This window comes from Panulirus ornatus, chromosome 71, assembly GCF_036320965.1.
Source record: "Panulirus ornatus isolate Po-2019 chromosome 71, ASM3632096v1, whole genome shotgun sequence".
Taxonomy (NCBI): domain Eukaryota; kingdom Metazoa; phylum Arthropoda; class Malacostraca; order Decapoda; family Palinuridae; genus Panulirus; species Panulirus ornatus.
This window is the reverse complement of record NC_092294.1, coordinates 10,366,883-10,386,991: the sequence shown is the minus strand read 5'-3', so window position 1 is coordinate 10,386,991 and position 20,109 is coordinate 10,366,883. Positions and strand designations below refer to the sequence as shown.

Below are 20,109 nucleotides of genomic sequence, written 5' to 3'. Positions count from 1 at the left end.
GTTTACTTAAAATACCCTTTGGGGGTGCCAAAGTCCAATACAGTTGCATGGTTGCATCCAAAAATAAAAAGACATATTAAAGATTTAGTTTAAATCCCCTTTGGCGCCGCCAAAGGTAATTACAGGGGCATAGAGGCATGAAAAGGCAAAGAAACATTTCGAAAGCTTACTTTAATACCACTTTGGGGATGCCAAAGGGCAAGAGAATTGCATGGACGCATCGAAAAATTTAGAGGAAAATTGAAGGATTAATCTAACTCCCCTTTGGAGTCTTCAAAGGCCTTTACAGGGGAATAGTGGCATCTGAAGGGAAAGAGACAAATTAAAAGTTTAATTAAAAGACCGTTTAGGGGTGCCAAAGTCCAATACCTTTGCATGGTGGCATCCAAAATTAAAAAGACAAATTAAAGGTTTAGTTTAAATCCCCTTTGGCGCCACCAAAGGCAATTACAAGGGCATAGAGGCATCAAAAGGGAAAGAAACGTTTGGAAAGCTTACTTTAATGCGACTTTGGGGATGCCAAAGGGCAAGAGAATTGCATGGACGCATCGAAAAATTTAGAGGAAAATTGAAGGATTAATCTAACTCCCCTTTGGCGTCTTCAAAGGCCTTTACAGGGGAATATTGGCATCTGAAGGGAAAGAGACAAACTAAAAGTTTACTTAAATGACCGTTTAGGGGTGCCAAAGTCTAATCCCTTTGCATGGTGGCATCCAAAAATAAAAAGACAAATTAAAGCTTTAGTTTAAATCCCCTTTGGCGCCACCAAAGGCAATTACAGGGGCATAGAGGCACCAAAAGTGAAAGAACCATTTGGAAAGCTTACCTTAATGCCATTTTGGGGATGCCAAAGTGCAAGGGAATTGCGTGGAGGAATCCAAAATCCTAGAGGAAAATTGAAGGATTAATCTAAATCCCCTTTGGCGTCTTCAAAGGCCTTTACAGGGGAGTAGTGGCATCTGAAGTGAAAGAGACAAATTAAAATTTGATATAAAAGACCGTTTAGGGGTGCTAAAGTCCAATACAGCTGCACGGTGGCATCCAAAAATAAAAAGACAAATGAAAGGTTTAGTTGAAATCCCCTTTGGAACCCCCAAGGTCAATTACAGGGGCATAGAGGCATCAAAAGGGAAAGAAACATTTGCAAAGCTTACTTTAATGCCACTTTGGGGATACCGAAGGTCAAGAGAATTGCGGTGAGGCATCCAAAAATTTAGAGGAAAATTGAAGGATTAATCTAAATCCCCTTTGGCGTCTTCAAAGGCCTTTACAGGGGAATAGTGGTATCTGAAGGGAAAGACCCTAATTAAAAGTTTACTTAAAATACCCTTTGGGGGTGCCAAAGTCCAATACAATTGCATGGTGGCATCCAAAAATAAAAAGACAAATTAAAGGTTTATTTTAAATCCCATTTGGCGCCGCCAAAGGCAATTACAGGGGCATAGAGGCATCATAAGGGAAAGAAACATTTGGAAAGCTTACTTTAATGCCACTTTGGGGATGCCAAAGGTCAAGAGAATTGCGGTGAGGCATCCAAAAATTTAGAGAAAAATTGAAGGATTAATCTAAATCCCCTTTGGCGTCTTCAAAGGCCTTTACAGGTGAATAGTGGCATTTAAAGGGAAAGAGATAAATAAAAAGTTTACTTAAAATACCCTTCGGGTGTGCCAAAGTCCAACACAGTTGCTTGGTGGCATCCAAAAATAAAAAGACAAATTAAAGGTTTCTTTTAAATCCCCTTTGGCGCCGGCAAAGGCAATTACAGGGGCATAGAGGCATCATAAGGGAAAGAAACATTTGGAAAGCTTACTTTAATGCCACTTTGGTGATGCCAAAGGTCAAGAGAGTTGCAGTGAGGCATCCAACAATTTAGAGGAAAATTGAAGGATTAATCGAAATCCCCTTTGGCGTCTTCAAAGGCCTTTACAGGGGAATAGTGGCATCTGAAGGGAAAGAGACAAATTAAAAGTTTACTTAACAGACCGTTTAGGGGTGCCAAAGTCCAATACCTTTGCATGGTGGCATCCAAAAATAAAAAGACAAATTAAAGATTTAGTTTAAATCCCCTTTGGCGCCGCCAAAGGCAATTACAGGGGCATAGAGGCATCAAAAGGGAAAGAAACATTTCGAAAGCTTACTTTAATGCCACTTTGGGGATGCCAAAGGGCAAGAGAATTGCGTGGAGACATCCAAAAATTTAGAGGAAAATTGAAGGATTAATCTAAATCCCCTTTGGCGTCTTCAAAGGCCTTTACAGGGGAATAGTGGTATCTAAAGGGAAAGACCCTAATTAAAAGTTTACTTAAAATACCCTTTCGGGGTGCCAAAGTCCAATACAGTTGCATGGTTGCATCCAAAAATAAAAAGACAAATTAAAGATTTAGTTTAAATCCCCTTTGGCGTAGCAAAAGGTAATTACAGGGGCATAGAGGCATCAAAAGGGAAAGAAACATTTCGAAAGCTTACTTTAATGCCACTTTGGGGATGCCAAAGGGCAAGAGAATTGCGGTGAGGCATCCAAAAATTTAGAGGAAAATTGAAGGATTAATCTAACTCCCCTTTGGCGTCTTCAAAGGCCTTTACAGGGGAATAGTGGCATCTGAAGGGAAAGAGACAAATTAAAAGTTTACTTAAAAGACCGTTTAGGGGTGCCAAAGTCCAATACCTTTGCATGGTGGCATCCAAAAATAAAAAGACAAATTAAAGGTTTAGTTTAAATCCCCTTTGGCGCCACCAAAGGCAATTACAGGGGCATAGAGGCATCAAAAGGGAAAGAAACATTTAGAAAGCTTACTTTAATGCCACTTTGGGGATGCCAAAGGGCAAGAGAATTGCGGTGAGGCATCCAAAAATTTAGAGAAAATTGAAGGATTAATCTAAATCCCCTTTGGCGTCTTCAAAGGCCTTTACAGGGGAATAGTGGCATCTGAAGGGAAGAGACAAATTAAAAGTTTACTTAAAATACCCTTTGGGGTGCCAAAGTCCAATACAGTTGCATGGTGGCATCCAAAAATAAAAAGACAAATTAAAGGTTTATTTTAAATCCCCTTTGGCGCCGCCAAAGGCAATTACAGGGGCATAGAGGCATCAAAGGGAAAGAAACATTTGGAAAGCTTACTTTAATGCCACTTTGGGGATGCCAAAGGTCAAGAGAATTGCGTGAGGCATCGAAAAATTTAGAGGAAAATTGAAGGATTAATCTAAATCCCCTTTGGCGTCTTCAAAGGCCTTTACAGGGGAATAGTGGCATCTGAAGGGAAAGAGACAAATTAAAAGTTTACTTAACAGACCGTTTAGGGGTGCCAAAGTCCAATACCTTTGCATGGTGGCATCCAAAAATAAAAAGACAAATTAAAGATTTAGTTTAAATCCCCTTTGGCGCCGCCAAAGGCAATTACAGGGGCATAGAGGCATCAAAAGGGAAAGAAACATTTCGAAAGCTTACTTTAATACCACTTTGGGGATGCCAAAGGGCAAGAGAATTGCGTGGAGACATCCAAAAATTTAGAGGAAAATTGAAGGATTAATCTAAATCCCCTTTGGCGTCTTCAAAGGCCTTTACAGGGGAATAGTGGTATCTAAAGGGAAAGACACTAATTAAAAGTTTACTTAAAATACACTTTGGGGGTGCCAAAGTTTCAATACAGTTGCATGGTGGCATCCAAAAATAAAAAGACAAATTAAAGGTTTATTTTAAATCCCCTTTGGCGCCGCCAAAGGCAATTACAGGGGCATAGAGGCATCATAAGGGAAAGAAACATTTAGAAAGCTTACTTTAATGCCACTTTGGGGATGCCAAAGGCAAGAGAATTGCGGTGAGGCATCCAAAAATTTAGAGAAAAATTGAAGGATTAATCTAAATCCAGTTTGGCGTCTTCAAAGGCCTTTACAAGGGAATAGTGGCATCTGAAGGGAAAGAGACAAATTAAAAGTTTACTTAACAGACCATTTAGGGGTGCCAAAGTCTAATACCTTTGCATGGTGGCATCCAAAAATAAAAAGAGAAATTAAAGATTTAGTTTAAATCCCCTTTGGCGCCGCCAAAGGCAATTACAGGGGCATAGAAGCATCAAAAGGGAAAGAATCATTTCGAAAGCTTACTTTAATACCACTTTGGGGATGCCAAAGGGAAGAGAATTGCTTGGAGACATCCAAAAATTTAGAGGTAAATTAAAGGATTAATCTAAATCCCCTTTGGCGTCTTCAAAGGCCTTTACAGGGGAACAGAGGCATCTAAAGGGAAAGAACCTAATTAAAAGTTTACTTAAAATACCCTTTGGGGGTGCCAAAGTCCAATACAGTTGCATGGTGGCATCCAAAAATAAAAAGGCAAATTAAAGGTTCATTTTAAAGCCCATTTGGCTCCGCCAAAGGCAATTACAGGGGCATAGAGGCATCAAAAGGGAAAGAAACATTTGGAAAGCTTATTTTAATGCCACTTTGGTGATGCCAAAGGGCAAGAGAATTGCATGGACGCATCGAAAAATTTAGAGGAAAATTGAAGGATTAATCTAACTCCACTTTGGCGTCTTCAAAGGCCTTTACAGGGGAATAGTGGCATCTGAAGGGAAAGAGACAAATTAAAAGTTTACTTAAAAGACCGTTTAGGAGTGCCAAAGTCCAATATCTTTGCATGGTGGCATCCAAAAATAAAAAGACAAATTAAAGGTTTAGTTTAAATCCCCTTTGTCGCCACCAAAGGCAATTACAGGGGCATAGAGGCATCAAAAGGGAAAGAAACATTTGGAAAGCTTACCTTAATGCCACTTTGGGGATTGCCAAAGTGCAAGGGAATTGCGTGGAGGCATCCAAAATCTTAGAGGAAAATTGAGGATTAATCTAAGTCCCCTTTGGCGTCTTCAAAGGCCTTTACAGGTGAATAGTGGCATCTGAAGGGAAAGAGACAAATCAAAATTTTATATAAAAGACCGTTTAGGGGTGCCAAAGTTCAAAACAGCTGCACGGTGGCATCCAAAAATAAAAAGACAAATGAAATGTTTAGTTTAAATCCCCTTTGGAGCCGCCAAAAGCAATTACAGGGACATAGAGGCATCAAAAGGGAAAGAAACATTTGCAAAGCTTACATTAATGCCACTTTAGGGATGCCAAAGGTCAAGAGAATTGCGGTGAGGCATCCAAAAATTTAGAGGAAAATTGAAGGATTAATCTAAATCCCCTTTGGCGTCTTCAAAGGCCTTTACAGGGGAATAGTGGTGTCTAAAGGGAAAGACCCTAATTAAAAGTTAACTTAAAATACACTTTGATGGTGCCAAAGTCCAATACAGTTGCATGGTGGGATCCAAAAATAAAAAGACAAATTAAAGGTTTATTTGAAATCCCCTTTGGCGCCGCCAAAGGCAATTACAGGGGCATAGAGGCATCATAAGGGAAAGAAACATTTAGAAAGCTTACTTTAATGCCACTTTGGGGATGCCAAAGGTCAAGAGAATTGCGGTGAGTCATGGAAAAATTTAGAGAAAAATTGAAGGATTAATCTAAATCCCCTTTGGCGTCTTCAAAGGCCTTTACAAGGGAATATTGGCATATGAAGGGAAAGAGAAAAACTAAAAGTTTACTTAAAATACCCTTTGGGTGTGCCAAAGTCCAATACAGTTCCATGATGGCATCCAAAAATAAAAAGAAAAATTAAAGGTTTATTTTAAATCCCCTTTGGCGCCGCCAAAGGCAATTACAGGGGGATAGAGGTATCCTAAGGGAAAGAAACATTTGGAAAGCTTACTTTGATGCCACTTTGGGGATGCCAAAGGTCAAGAGATTTGCGGTGAGGCATCGAAAAATTTAGAGAAAAATTGAAGGATTAATCTAAATCCCCTTTGGCGTCTTCAAAGGCTTTACAGGGGAATAGTGGGATATGAAGGGAAAGAGAAAAATTAAAAGTTTACTTAACAGACCGTTTAGGGGTGCCAAAGTTTAATACCTTTGCATGGTGGTATCCAAAAATAAAAAGATAAATTAAGGATTTAGTTTAAATCTCCATTGGCGCCGCCAAAGGCAATTACAGGGGCATAGAGGCATCAAAAGGGAAAGAAACATTTGGAAAGCTTAATTTAATGCCACTTTTTGGATGCCAAGGGGCAAGAGAATTGCGTGGAGACATCCAAAAATTTAGAGAAAAATTGAAGGATTACGCTAAATCCCCTTTGGCGTCTTCAAAGGCCTTTACAGGGGAATAGTGTCATCTAAAGGGAAAGACCCTAATTAAAAGTTTACTTAAAATACCCTTTGGGGGTGCCAAAGTCCAATACAGTTGCATGGTGGCATCCAAAAATAAAATGACAAATTAAAGGTTTTTTTTAAATCCCCTTTGGCTCCACCATAGGCAATTACAGGGGCATAGAGGCATCAAAAGGGAGAGAAATATTTGGAAAGCTTACTTTATTGCCACTTTGGGGATGCCAAAGGGCAAGAGAAATGCATGGACGCATCGAAAAATTTAGAGGAAAATTGAAGGATTAATCTAACTCCCCTTTGGCGTCTTCAAAGGCCTTTACAGGGGAATAGTGGCATCTGAAGGGAAAGAGAAAAATTAAAAGTTTAATTAACAGACCGTTTAGGGGTTCCAAAGTCCAATACCTTTCCATGGTGGCATCCAAAAATAAAAAGACAAATTAAACATTTAGTTTAAATCCCCTTTGGCGCCACCAAATGCAATTACAGGGGCATAGAGGCATCAAAAGGGAAAGAAACCTATCGAAAGCTTACTTTAATACCACTTTGTGGATGCCAAAGGGCAAGAGAATTGCGTGGAGACATCCAAAAATTTAAAGGAAAATTGAAGGATTAATCTAAATCCCCTTTGTCGTCTTCAAAGGCCTTTACAGGGGAACTGTGTCATCTAAAGGGAAAGACCCTAATTAAAAGTTTACTTAAAATACCCTTTGGGGATGCCAAAGTCCAATACAGTTGCATGGTGGCATCCAAAAATAAAAAGGCAAATTAAAGGTTCATTTTCAATCCCCTTTGGCGCCGCCAAAGGCAATTACAGGGTCATAGAGGCATCAAAAGGGAAAAAAACATTTCGAAAGCTTACTTTAATGCCACTTTGGGGATGCCGAAGTTCAAGAGAAATGCGGTGAGGCATCCAAAAATTTAGAGGAAAATTGAAGTATTAATCTAAATCCCCTTTGGCGTCTTCAAAGGCCTTTACAGGGGAATAGTGGTATCTAAAGGGAAAGACCCTAATTAAAAGTTTACTTAAAATACACTTTGGGGGTGCCAAAGTTCAATACAGTTGCATGGTGGGATCCAAAAATAAAAAGAGAAATTAAAGGTTTATTTTAAATCCCCTTTGGCGCCGCCAAAGGCAATTACAGGGGCATAGAGGCATCATAAGCGAAAGAAACATTTAGAAAGCTTACTTTAATGCCACTTTGGGGATGCCAAAGGCAAGAAAATTGCGGTGAGGCATCCAAAAATTTAGAGAAAAATTGAAGGATTAAACTAAATCCAGTTTGGCGTCTTCAAAGGCCTTTACAAGGGAATAGTGGCATCTGAAGGGAAAGAGACAAATTAAAAGTTTACATAACAGACCATTTAGGGGTGCCAAAGTCTAATACCTTTGCATGGTGGCATCCAAAAATAAAAGGAGAAATTAAAGATTTAGTTTAAATCCCCTTTGGCGCCGCCAAAGGCAATTACAGGGGCATAGAAGCATCAAAAGGGAAAGAATCAGTTCGAAAGCTTACTTTAATACCTCTTTGGGGATGCCAAAGGGAAGAGAATTGCTTGGAGACATCCAAAAATTTAGAGGTAAATTAAAGGATTAATCTAAATCCCCTTTGGCGTCTTCAAAGGCCTTTACAGGGGAACAGAGGCATCTAAAGGGAAAGAACCTAATTAAAAGTTTACTTAAAATACCCTTTGGGGGTGCCAAAGTCCAATACAGTTGCATGGTGGCATCCAAAAATAAAAAGGCAAATTAAAGGTTCATTTTAAAGCCCATTTGGCTCCGCCAAAGGCAATTACAGGGGCATAGAGGCATCAAAAGGGAAAGAAACATTTGGAAAGCTTATTTTAATGCCACTTTGGTGATGCCAAAGGGCAAGAGAATTGCATGGACGCATCGAAAAATTTAGAGGAAAATTGAAGGATTAATCTAACTCCACTTTGGCGTCTTCAAAGGCCTTTACAGGGGAATAGTGGCATCTGAAGGGAAAGAGACAAATTAAAATTTTACTTAACAGACCGTTTAGGAGTGCCAAAGTCCAATATCTTTGCATGGCGGCATCCAAAAATAAAAAGACAAATTAAAGGTTTAGTTTAAATCCCCTTTGTCGCCACCAAAGGCAATTACAGGGGCATAGAGGCATCAAAAGGGAAAGAAACATTTGGAAAGCTTACCTTAATGCCACTTTGGGGATTGCCAAAGTGCAAGGGAATTGCGTGGAGGCATCCAAAATCTTAGAGGAAAATTGAGGATTAATCTAAGTCCCCTTTGGCGTCTTCAAAGGCCTTTACAGGTGAATAGTGGCATCTGAAGGGAAAGAGACAAATTAAAATTTTATATAAAAGACCGTTTAGGGGTGCCAAAGTTCAAAACAGCTGCACGGTGGCATCCAAAAATAAAAAGACAAATGAAATGTTTAGTTTAAATCCCCTTTGGAGCCGCCAAAAGCAATTACAGGGACATAGAGGCATCAAAAGGGAAAGAAACATTTGCAAAGCTTACATTAATGCCACTTTAGGGATGCCAAAGGTCAAGAGAATTGCGGTGAGGCATCCAAAAATTTAGAGGAAAATTGAAGGATTAATCTAAATCCCCTTTGGCGTCTTCAAAGGCCTTTACAGGGGAATAGTGGTGTCTAAAGGGAAAGACCCTAATTAAAAGTTAACTTAAAATACACTTTGATGGTGCCAAAGTCCAATACAGTTGCATGGTGGGATCCAAAAATAAAAAGACAAATTAAAGGTTTATTTGAAATCCCCTTTGGCGCCGCCAAAGGCAATTACAGGGGCATAGAGGCATCATAAGGGAAAGAAACATTTAGAAAGCTTACTTTAATGCCACTTTGGGGATGCCAAAGGTCAAGAGAATTGCGGTGAGTCATGGAAAAATTTAGAGAAAAATTGAAGGATTAATCTAAATCCCCTTTGGCGTCTTCAAAGGCCTTTACAAGGGAATATTGGCATATGAAGGGAAAGAGAAAAACTAAAAGTTTACTTAAAATACCCTTTGGGTGTGCCAAAGTCCAATACAGTTCCATGATGGCATCCAAAAATAAAAAGAAAAATTAAAGGTTTATTTTAAATCCCCTTTGGCGCCGCCAAAGGCAATTACAGGGGGATAGAGGTATCCTAAGGGAAAGAAACATTTGGAAAGCTTACTTTGATGCCACTTTGGGGATGCCAAAGGTCAAGAGATTTGCGGTGAGGCATCGAAAAATTTAGAGAAAAATTGAAGGATTAATCTAAATCCCCTTTGGCGTCTTCAAAGGCTTTACAGGGGAATAGTGGGATATGAAGGGAAAGAGAAAAATTAAAAGTTTACTTAACAGACCGTTTAGGGGTGCCAAAGTTTAATACCTTTGCATGGTGGTATCCAAAAATAAAAAGATAAATTAAGGATTTAGTTTAAATCTCCATTGGCGCCGCCAAAGGCAATTACAGGGGCATAGAGGCATCAAAAGGGAAAGAAACATTTGGAAAGCTTAATTTAATGCCACTTTTTGGATGCCAAGGGGCAAGAGAATTGCGTGGAGACATCCAAAAATTTAGAGAAAAATTGAAGGATTACGCTAAATCCCCTTTGGCGTCTTCAAAGGCCTTTACAGGGGAATAGTGTCATCTAAAGGGAAAGACCCTAATTAAAAGTTTACTTAAAATACCCTTTGGGGGTGCCAAAGTCCAATACAGTTGCATGGTGGCATCCAAAAATAAAATGACAAATTAAAGGTTTTTTTTAAATCCCCTTTGGCTCCACCATAGGCAATTACAGGGGCATAGAGGCATCAAAAGGGAGAGAAATATTTGGAAAGCTTACTTTATTGCCACTTTGGGGATGCCAAAGGGCAAGAGAAATGCATGGACGCATCGAAAAATTTAGAGGAAAATTGAAGGATTAATCTAACTCCCCTTTGGCGTCTTCAAAGGCCTTTACAGGGGAATAGTGGCATCTGAAGGGAAAGAGAAAAATTAAAAGTTTAATTAACAGACCGTTTAGGGGTTCCAAAGTCCAATACCTTTCCATGGTGGCATCCAAAAATAAAAAGACAAATTAAACATTTAGTTTAAATCCCCTTTGGCGCCACCAAATGCAATTACAGGGGCATAGAGGCATCAAAAGGGAAAGAAACCTATCGAAAGCTTACTTTAATACCACTTTGTGGATGCCAAAGGGCAAGAGAATTGCGTGGAGACATCCAAAAATTTAAAGGAAAATTGAAGGATTAATCTAAATCCCCTTTGTCGTCTTCAAAGGCCTTTACAGGGGAACTGTGTCATCTAAAGGGAAAGACCCTAATTAAAAGTTTACTTAAAATACCCTTTGGGGATGCCAAAGTCCAATACAGTTGCATGGTGGCATCCAAAAATAAAAAGGCAAATTAAAGGTTCATTTTCAATCCCCTTTGGCGCCGCCAAAGGCAATTACAGGGGCATAGAGGCATCAAAAGCGAAAAAAACATATCGAAAGCTTACTTTAATGCCACTTTGGGGAAGCCGAAGGTCAAGAGAAATGCTGTGAGGTGTCCAAAAATTTATAGGAAAATTGAAGGATTAATCTAAATCCCCTTTGGCGTCTTCAAAGGCCTTTACAGGGGAATAGTGGTATCTAAAGGGAAAGACCCTAATTAAAAGTTTACTTAAAATACACTTTGGGGGTGCCAAAGTTCAATACAGTTGCATGGTGGGATCCAAAAATAAAAAGAGAAATTAAAGGTTTATTTTAAATCCCCTTTGGCGCCGCCAAAGGCAATTACAGGGGCATAGAGGCATCATAAGCGAAAGAAACATTTAGAAAGCTTACTTTAATGCCACTTTGGGGATGCCAAAGGCAAGAAAATTGCGGTGAGGCATCCAAAAATTTAGAGAAATATTGAAGGATTAAACTAAATCCAGTTTGGCGTCTTCAAAGGCCTTTACAAGGGAATAGTGGCATCTGAAGGGAAAGAGACAAATTAAAAGTTTACATAACAGACCATTTAGGGGTGCCAAAGTCTAATACCTTTGCATGGTGGCATCCAAAAATAAAAGGAGAAATTAAAGATTTAGTTTAAATCCCCTTTGGCGCCGCCAAAGGCAATTACAGGGGCATAGAAGCATCAAAAGGGAAAGAATCAGTTCGAAAGCTTACTTTAATACCTCTTTGGGGATGCCAAAGGGAAGAGAATTGCGTGGAGACATCCAAAAATTTAGAGGAAAATTGAAGGATTAATCTAAATCCCCTTTGGCGTCTTCAAAGGCCTTTACAGGGGAATAGTGGCATCTAAAGGGAAAGAACCTAATTAAAAGTTTACTTAAAATACCCTTTGGGGGTGCCAAAGTCCAATACAGTTGCATGGTGGCATCCAAAAATAAAAAGACAAATTAAAGGTTTATTTTAAATCCCCTTTGGCGCCGCCAAAGGCAATTACAGGGGCATAGAGGCATCAAAAGGGAAAGAAACATTTGGAAAGCTTACTTTAATGCCACTTTGGGGATGCCAAAGGGCAAGAGAATTGCATGGACGCATCGAAAAATTTAGAGGAAAATTGAAGGATTAATCTAACTCCCCTTTGGCGTCTTCAAAGGCCTTTACAGGGGAATAGTGGCATCTGAAGGGAAAGAGACAAATTAAAAGTTTACTTAAAAGACCGTTTAGGGAGTGCCAAAGTCCAATACTTTGCATGGTGGCATCCAAAAATAAAAAGACAAATTAAAGGTTTAGTTTAAATCCCCTTTGGCGCCACCAAAGGCAATTACAGGGGCATAGAGGCATCAAAAGGGAAAGAAACATTTGGAAAGCTTACTTTAATGCCACTTTGGGGATGCCAAAGTGCAAGAGAATTGCGTGGAGGCATCCAAAAATTTAGAGGAAAATTGAAGGATTAATCTAAATCCCCTTTGGCGTCTTCAAAGGCCTTTACAGGTGAATAGTGGCATCTGAAGGGAAAGAGACCAAATTAAAAGTTTACTTAAAAGACCGTTTAGGGGTGCCAAAGTCAATACAGTTGCATGGTGGCATCCAAAAATAAAAAGACAAATGAAATGTTTAGTTTAAATCCCCTTTGGCGCCGCCAAAGGCAATTACAGGGGCATAGAGGCATCAAAAGGGAAAGAAACATTTGCAAAGCTTACTTTAATGCCACTTTGGGGATGCCAAAGGGCAAGAGAATTGCGGTGAGGCATCCAAAAATTTAGAGGAAAATTGAAGGATTAATCTAAATCCCCTTTGGCGTCTTCAAAGGCCTTTACAGGGGAATAGTGGTATCTAAAGGGAAAGACCCTAATTAAAAGTTTACTTAAAATACCCTTTGGGGGTGCCAAAGTCCAATACAGTTGCATGGTGGCATCCAAAAATAAAAAGACAAATTAAAGGTTTATTTTAAATCCCCTTTGGCGCCGCCAAAGGCAATTACAGGGGCATAGAGGCATCAAAAGGGAAAGAAACATTTGGAAAGCTTACTTTAATGCCACTTTGGGGATGCCAAAGGGCAAGAGAATTGCATGGACGCATCGAAAAATTTAGAGGAAAATTGAAGGATTAATCTAACTCCCCTTTGGCGTCTTCAAAGGCCTTTACAGGGGAATAGTGGCATCTGAAGGGAAAGAGACAAATTAAAAGTTTACTTAAAAGACCGTTTAGGGGTGCCAAAGTCCAATATCTTTGCATGATGGCATCCAAAAATAAAAAGACAAATTAAAGTTTTAGTTTAAATCCCCTTTGGCGCCACCAAAGGCAATTACAGGGGCATAGAGGCATCAAAAGGGAAAGAAACATTTGGAAAGCTTACCTTAATGCCACTTTGGGGATGCCAAAGGGCAAGGGAATTGCGTGGAGGCATCCAAAATCTTAGAGGAAAATTGAAGGATTAATCTAAATCCCCTTTGGCGTCTTCAAAGGCCTTTACAGGGGAAGTAGTGGCATCTGAAGGGAAAGAAAAAATTAAAATTTTACTTAAAAGACCGTTTAGGGGTGCCAAAATCCAGTACAGTTGCATGGTGGCATCCAAAAATAAAAAGGCAAATTAAAGGTTTAGTTTAAATCCCCTTTGGGGCCGCCAAAGGCAATTAGAGGGGCATAGAGTCATCAAACGGGAAAGAAAAATTTGTAAAGCTAACTTTAATGCCACTTTGGGGATGCCAAAGGTCAAGAGAATTGCGGTGAGGCATCCAAAAATTTAGAGGAAAATTGAAGGATTAATCTAAATCCCCTTTGGCGTCTTCAAAGGCCTTTACAGGGGAATAGTGGCATCTAAAGGGAAAGACCCTAATTAAAAGTTTACTTAAAATACCCTTTGGGGGTGCCAAAGTCCAATACAGTTGCATGGTGGCATCCAAAAATAAAAAGACAAATTAAAGGTTTATTTTAAATCCCCTTTGGCGCCGCCAAAGGCAATTACAGGGGCATAGAGGCATCAAAAGGGAAAGAAACATTTCGAAAGCTTACTTTAATGCCACTTTGGGGATGCCAAAGGGCAAGAGAATTGCGTGGAGACATCCAAAAATTTAGAGGAAAATTGAAGGATTAATCTAAATCCCCTTTGGCGTCTTCAAAGGCCTTTACAGGGGAATAGTGGCATCTGAAGGGAAAGAGACAAATTAAAAGTTTACTTAACAGACCGTTTAGGGGTGCCAAAGTCTAATACCTTTGCATGGTGGCATCCAAAAATAAAAAGACAAATTAAAGGATTTAGTTTAAATCCCCTTTGGCGCCGCCAAAGGCAATTACAGGGGCATAGAGGCATCAAAAGGGAAAGAAACATTTCGAAAGCTTACTTTAATGCCACTTTGGGGATGCCAAAGGGCAAGAGAATTGCGTGGAGACATCCAAAAATTTAGAGGAAAATTGAAGGATTAATCTAAATCCCCTTTGGCGTCTTCAAAGGCCTTTACAGGGGAATAGTGGCATCTAAAGGGAAAGACCCTAATTAAAAGTTTACTTAAAATACCCTTTGGGGGTGCCAAAGTCCAATACAGTTGCATGGTGGCATCCAAAAATAAAAAGACAAATTAAAGGTTTAGTTTAAATCCCCTTTGGCGCCGCCAAAGGCAATTACAGGGGCATAGAGGCATCAAAAGGGAAAGAAACATTTGGAAAGCTTACTTTAATGCCACTTTGGGGATGCCAAAGGGCAAGAGAATTGCGTGGAGGGATACAAAAATTTAGAGGAAAATTGAAGGATTAATCTAAATCCCCTTTGGCGTCTTCAAAGGCCTTTACAGGGGAATAGTGGCATCTGAAGGGAAAGAGAAAAATTAAAAGTTTACTTAAAAGACCGTTTAGGGGTGCCAAAGTCCAATACAGTTGCATGGTGGCATCCAAAAATAAAAAGACAAATTAAAGGTTTAGTTTAAATCCCCTTTGGCGCCGCCAAAGGCAATTACAGGGGCATAGAGGCATCAAAAGGGAAAGAAACCTTTAGAAAGCTTACTTTAATGCCACTTTGGGGATGCCAAAGGGCAAGAGAATTGCGTGGAGACATCCAAAAATTTAGAGGAAAATTGAAGGATTAATCTAAATCCCCTTTGGCGTCTTCAAAGGCCTTTACAGGGGAATAGTGGCATCTAAAGGGAAAGACCCTAATTAAAAGTTTACTTAAAATACCCTTTGGGGTGCCAAAGTCCAATACAGTTGCATGGTGGCATCCAAAAATAAAAAGACAAATTAAAGGTTTATTTTAAATCCCCTTTGGCGCCGCCAAAGGCAATTACAGGGGCATAGAGGCATCAAAAGGGAAAGAAACATTTGGAAAGCTTACTTTAATGCCACTTTGGGGATGCCAAAGGTCAAGAGAATTGCGGTGAGGCATCGAAAAATTTAGAGAAAAATTGAAGGATTAATCTAAATCCCCTTTGGCGTCTTCAAAGGCCTTTACAGGGGAATAGTGGCATCTGAAGGGAAAGGACCAAATTAAAAGTTTACTTAAAAGACCGTTTAGGGGTGCCAAAGTCTAATACCTTTGCATGGTGGCATCCAAAAATAAAAAGACAAATTAAGGATTTAGTTTAAATCCCCATTGGCGCCGCCAAAGGCAATTACAGGGGCATAGAGGCATCAAAAGGGAAAGAAACATTTGGAAAGCTTAATTAATGCCACTTTGGGGATGCCAAAGGGCAAGAGAATTGCGTGGAGACATCCAAAAATTTAGAGAAAAATTGAAGGATTAATCTAAATCCCCTTTGGCGTCTTCAAAGGCCTTTACAGGGGAATAGTGTCATCTAAAGGGAAAGACCCTAATTAAAAGTTTACTTAAAATACCCTTTGGGGGTGCCAAAGTCCAATACAGTTGCATGGTGGCATCCAAAAATAAAAACACAAATTAAAGGTTTATTTTAAATCCCCTTTGGCGCCGCCAAAGGCAATTACAGGGGCATAGAGGCATCAAAAGGGAAAGAAACATTTAGAAAGCTTACTTTATTGCCACTTTGGGGATGCCAAAGGGCAAGAGAATTGCATGGACGCATCGAAAAATTTAGAGGAAAATTGAAGGATTAATCTAACTCCCCTTTGGTGTCTTCAAAGGCCTTTACAGAGGAATAGTGGCATCTGAAGGGAAAGAGAAAAATAAAAAGTTTAATTAACAGACCGTTTAGGGGTGCCAAAGTCCAATACCTTTGCATGGTGGCATCCAAAAATAAAAAAAAAAATTAAAGATTTAGTTTAAATCCCCTTTGGCGCCGCCAAATGCAATTACAGGGGCATAGAGGCATCAAAAGGGAAAGAAACATATCGAAAGCTTACTTTAATACCACTTTGGGGATGCCAAAGGGCAAGAGAAATGCGGTGAGGCATGCAAAAATTTAGAGGAAAATTGAAGGATTAATCTAAATCCCCTTTGGCGTCTTCAAAGGACTTTACAGGGGAATAGTGGTATCTAAAGGGAAAGACCCTAATTAAAAGTTTACTTAAAATACTCTTTGGGGGTGCCAAAGTCCAATACAGTTGCATGGTGGGATCCAAAAATAAAAAGACAAATTAAAGGTTTATTTTAAATCCCCTTTGGCGCCGCCAAAGGCAATTACAGGGGCATAGAGGCATCATAAGGGAAAGAAACATCTAGAAAGCTTACTTTAATACCACTTTGGGGATGCCAAAGGGCAAGAAAATTGCGGAGAGGCATCCAAAAATTTAGAGGAAAATTCAAGGATTAATCTAAATCCCCTTTGGCGTCTTCAAAGGCCTTTAAAGGGGAACAGAGGCATCTAAAGGGAAAGAACCTAATTAGAAGTTTACTTAAAATACCCTTTGGGGGTGCCAAAGTCCAATACAGTTGCATGGTGGCATCCAAAAATAAAAAGACAAATTAAAGGTTTATTTTAAATCCCCTTTGGCGCCGCCAAAGGCAATTACAGGGTCATAGAGGCATCCAAAGGGAGAGAAACATTTAGAAAGCTTACTTTATTGCCACTTTGGGGATGCCAAAGGGCAAGAGAATTGCATGGACGCATCGAGAAATTTAGAGGAAAATTGAAGGATTAATCTAACTCCCCTTTGGTGTCTTCAAAAGCCTTTACAGGGGAATAGTGGCATCTGAAGGGAAAGAGAAAAATAAAAAGTTTAATTAACAGACCGTTTAGGGGTGCCAAAGTCCAATACCTTTGCATGGTGGCATCCAAAAATAAAAAGACAAATTAAAGATTTAGTTTAAATCCCCTTTGGCGCCCCCAAATGCAATTACAGGGGCATAGAGGAATCAAAAGGGAAAGAAACATTTAGAAAGCTTACTTTAATACCACTTTGGGGATGCCAAAGGGCAAGAGAAATGCGGTGAGGCATCCAAAAATTTAGAGGAAAATTGAAGGATTAATCTAAATCCCCTTTGGCGTCTTCAAAGGCCTTTACAGGGAAATAGTGGTATCTAAAGGGGAAGACCCTAATTAAAAGTTTACTTAAAATACACTTTGGGGGTGCCAAAGTCCAATACAGTTCCATGGTGGGATCCAAAAATAAAAAGACAAATTAAAGGTTTATTTTAAATCCCCTTTGGCGCCGCCAAAGGCAATTACAGGGGCATAGAGGCATCATAAGGGAAAGAAACATTTAGAAAGCTTACTTTAATACCTCTTTGGGGATGCCAAAGGGCAAGAGAATTGCGGAGAGGCATCCAAAAATTTAGAGGAAAATTCAAGGATTAATCTAGATCCCCTTTGGCGTCTTCAAAGGCCTTTACAGCGGAACAGAGGCATCTAAAGGGAAAGAACCTAATTAAAAGTTTACTTAAAATACCCTTTGGGGGTGCCAAAGTCCAATACAGTTGCATGGTGGCATCCAAAAATAAAAAGGCAAATTAAAGGTTCATTTCAAAACCCCTATGGCGCCGCCAAAGGCAATTACAGGGGCATAGAGGCATCAAAAGGGAAAGAAACATTTGGAAAGCTTACTTTAATGCTACTTTGGGGATGCCAAAGGGCAAGAGAATTGCATGGACGCATCGAAAAATTTAGAGGAAAATTGAAGGATTAATCTAACTCCACTATGGCGTCCTCAAAGGCCTTTACAGGGGAATAGTCGCATCTGAAGGGAAAGAGACAAATTAAAAGTCTACTTAAAAGACCGTTTAGGAGTGCCAAACTCCAATATCTTTGCATGGTGGCATCCAAAAATAAAAAGACAAATTAAAGATTTAGTTTAAATCCCCTTTGGCGTAACCAAAGGCATTTACAGGGGCTTAGAGGCATCAAAAGGGAAAGAAACATTTGGAAAGCTTACCTTGATGCCACTTTGGGGATGCCAAAGTTCAAGGGAATTGCGTGGAGGTATCCAAAATCTTAGAGGAAAATTGAAGGATTAATCTAAATCCCCTTTGGCGTCTTCAAATGCCTTTACAGGGGAATAGTGGCATCTGAAAAGAAAGAGAGAAATTAAAATTTTATATAAAAGACCGTTTAGGGGTGCCAAAGTTCAATACAGCTGCACGGTGGCATCCAAAATTAAAAAGACAAATGAAAGGTTTAGTTTAAATCCCATTTGGAGCCGCCAAAAGCAATTACAGGGGCATAGAGGCATCAAAAGGGAAAGAAACATTTGCAAAGCTTACTTTAATGCCACTTTGGGGATGCCAAAGGTCAAGAGAATTGCGGTGAGGCATCCAAAAATTTAGAGGGAAATTGAAGGATTAATCTAAATCCCCTTTGGCGTCTTCAAAGGCCTTTACAGGGGAATAGTGGTATCTAAAGGGAAAGACCCTAATTAAAAGTTAACTTAAAATACACTTTGATGTTGCCAAAGTCCAATACAGTTGCATGGTGGGATCCAAAAATAAAAAGACAAATTAAAGGTTTATTTGAAATCCCCTTTGGCGTCGAAAAAGGCAATTACAGGGGCATAGAGGCATCATAAGGGAAAGAAACATTTAGAAAGCTTACTTTAATGCCAGTTTGGGGATGCCAAGGGTCAAGAGAATTACGGTGAGTCATCGAAAAATTTAGAGAAAAATTAAAGGATTAATCTAAATCCCCTTTGGCGTCTTCAAAGGCCTTTACAGGGGAATAGTGGCATATGAAGGGAAAGAGAAAAATTAAAAGTTTACTTAAAATACCCTTTGGGGTTGCCAAAGTCCAATACAGTTGCATGGTGGCATCCAAAAATAAAAAGACAAATTAAAGGTTTATTTTAAATCCCCTTTGGCGCCGCCAAAGGCAATTACAAGGGCATAGAGGTATCATAAGGGAAAGAAACATTTAGAAAGCTTACTTTGATGCCACTTTGGGGATGCCAAAGGTCAAGAGAATTGCGGTCAGGCATCGAAAAATTTAGAGAAAAATTGAAGAATTAATCTAAATCCCTTTGGCGTCTTCAAAGGCCTTTACAGGGGAATAGTGGGATATGAAGGGAAAGAGAAAAATTAAAAGTTTACTTAACAGACCGTTTAGGGGTGCCAAAGTTTAATACCTTTGCATGGTGGCATCCAAAAATAAAAACACAAATTAACGATTTAGTTTAAATCCCCATTGGCGACGCCAAAGGCAATTACAGGGGAATAGAGGCACCAAAAGGGAAAGAAACATTTGGAAAGCTTAATTTAATGCCACTTTGGGGATGCCAAAGGGCAAGAGAATTGCGTGGAGACATCCAAAAATTTAGAGAAAAATTGAAGGATTAATCTAAATCCCCTTTGGCGTCTTCAAAGGCCTTTACAGGGGAATAGTGTCATCTAAAGGGAAACACCCTAATTAAAAGTTTACTTAAAATACCCCTTGGGGGTGCCAAAGTCCAATACAGTTGCATGGTGGCATCCAAAAATAAAAAGACAAATTAAGGTTTTTTTTTTAAATCCCCTTTGGCGCCGCCAAAGGCAATATCAGGGGCATAGAGGCATCAAAAGGGAAAAAAAAAACATTTGCAAAGCTTACTTTAATGACACTTTGGGGATGCCGAAGGTCAAGTGAAATGCGGTGAGGCATCCAAAAATTTAGAGGAAAATTGAAGGATTAATCTAAATCCCCTTTGGCGTCTTCAAAGGCCTTTACAGGGGAATAGTGGTATCTAAAGGGAAAGACCCTAATTAAAAGTTTACTTAAAATACACTTTTGGGGTGCCAAAGTCCAATACAGTTGCATGGTGGGATCGAAAAATAAAAAGGCAAATTAAAGGTTTATTTTATATCCCCTTTGGCGCCGCCAAAGGCAATTACAGGGGCATAGAGGCATCATAAGGGAAAGAAGCATTTACAAAGCTTACTTTAATGCTATTTTGGGGATGCCAAAGGGCAAGAGAATTGCGGTGAGGGATCCAAAAATTTAGAGAAAAATTGAAGGATTAATCTAAATCCAGTTTGGCGTCTTCAAAGGCCTTTACAGGGGAATAGTGGCATCTGAAGGGAAAGAGACAAATTAAAAGTTTACTTAACAGACCGTTTAGGGGTGCCAAAGTCTAATACCTTTGCATGGTGGCATCCAAAAATAAAAAGAGAAATTAAAGATTTAGTTTAAATCCCCTTTGGCGCCGCC

General features: G+C 39.5%; 2 long non-coding RNA genes across 2 annotated transcripts in view; both read right to left on the bottom strand.

The window, feature by feature from the left end:
• LOC139747967 (uncharacterized) overlaps positions 1-20,109 on the bottom strand; it is a 132,047-nt gene that overhangs the window by 4,420 nt on the left and 107,518 nt on the right. The window contains exon 3 of the long non-coding RNA XR_011712490.1: positions 827-959. This is a non-coding gene — a long non-coding RNA (uncharacterized lncRNA). The remainder of the gene's footprint in view (positions 1-826; positions 960-20,109) is intronic.
• Positions 3,789-13,067, bottom strand: LOC139747970 (uncharacterized). The gene is made up of 4 exons (XR_011712494.1): positions 12,951-13,067; positions 8,362-8,494; positions 4,757-4,889; positions 3,789-3,906 (listed from the first exon to the last, which is right to left on the bottom strand). It is a non-coding gene; the product is annotated as an uncharacterized lncRNA (long non-coding RNA).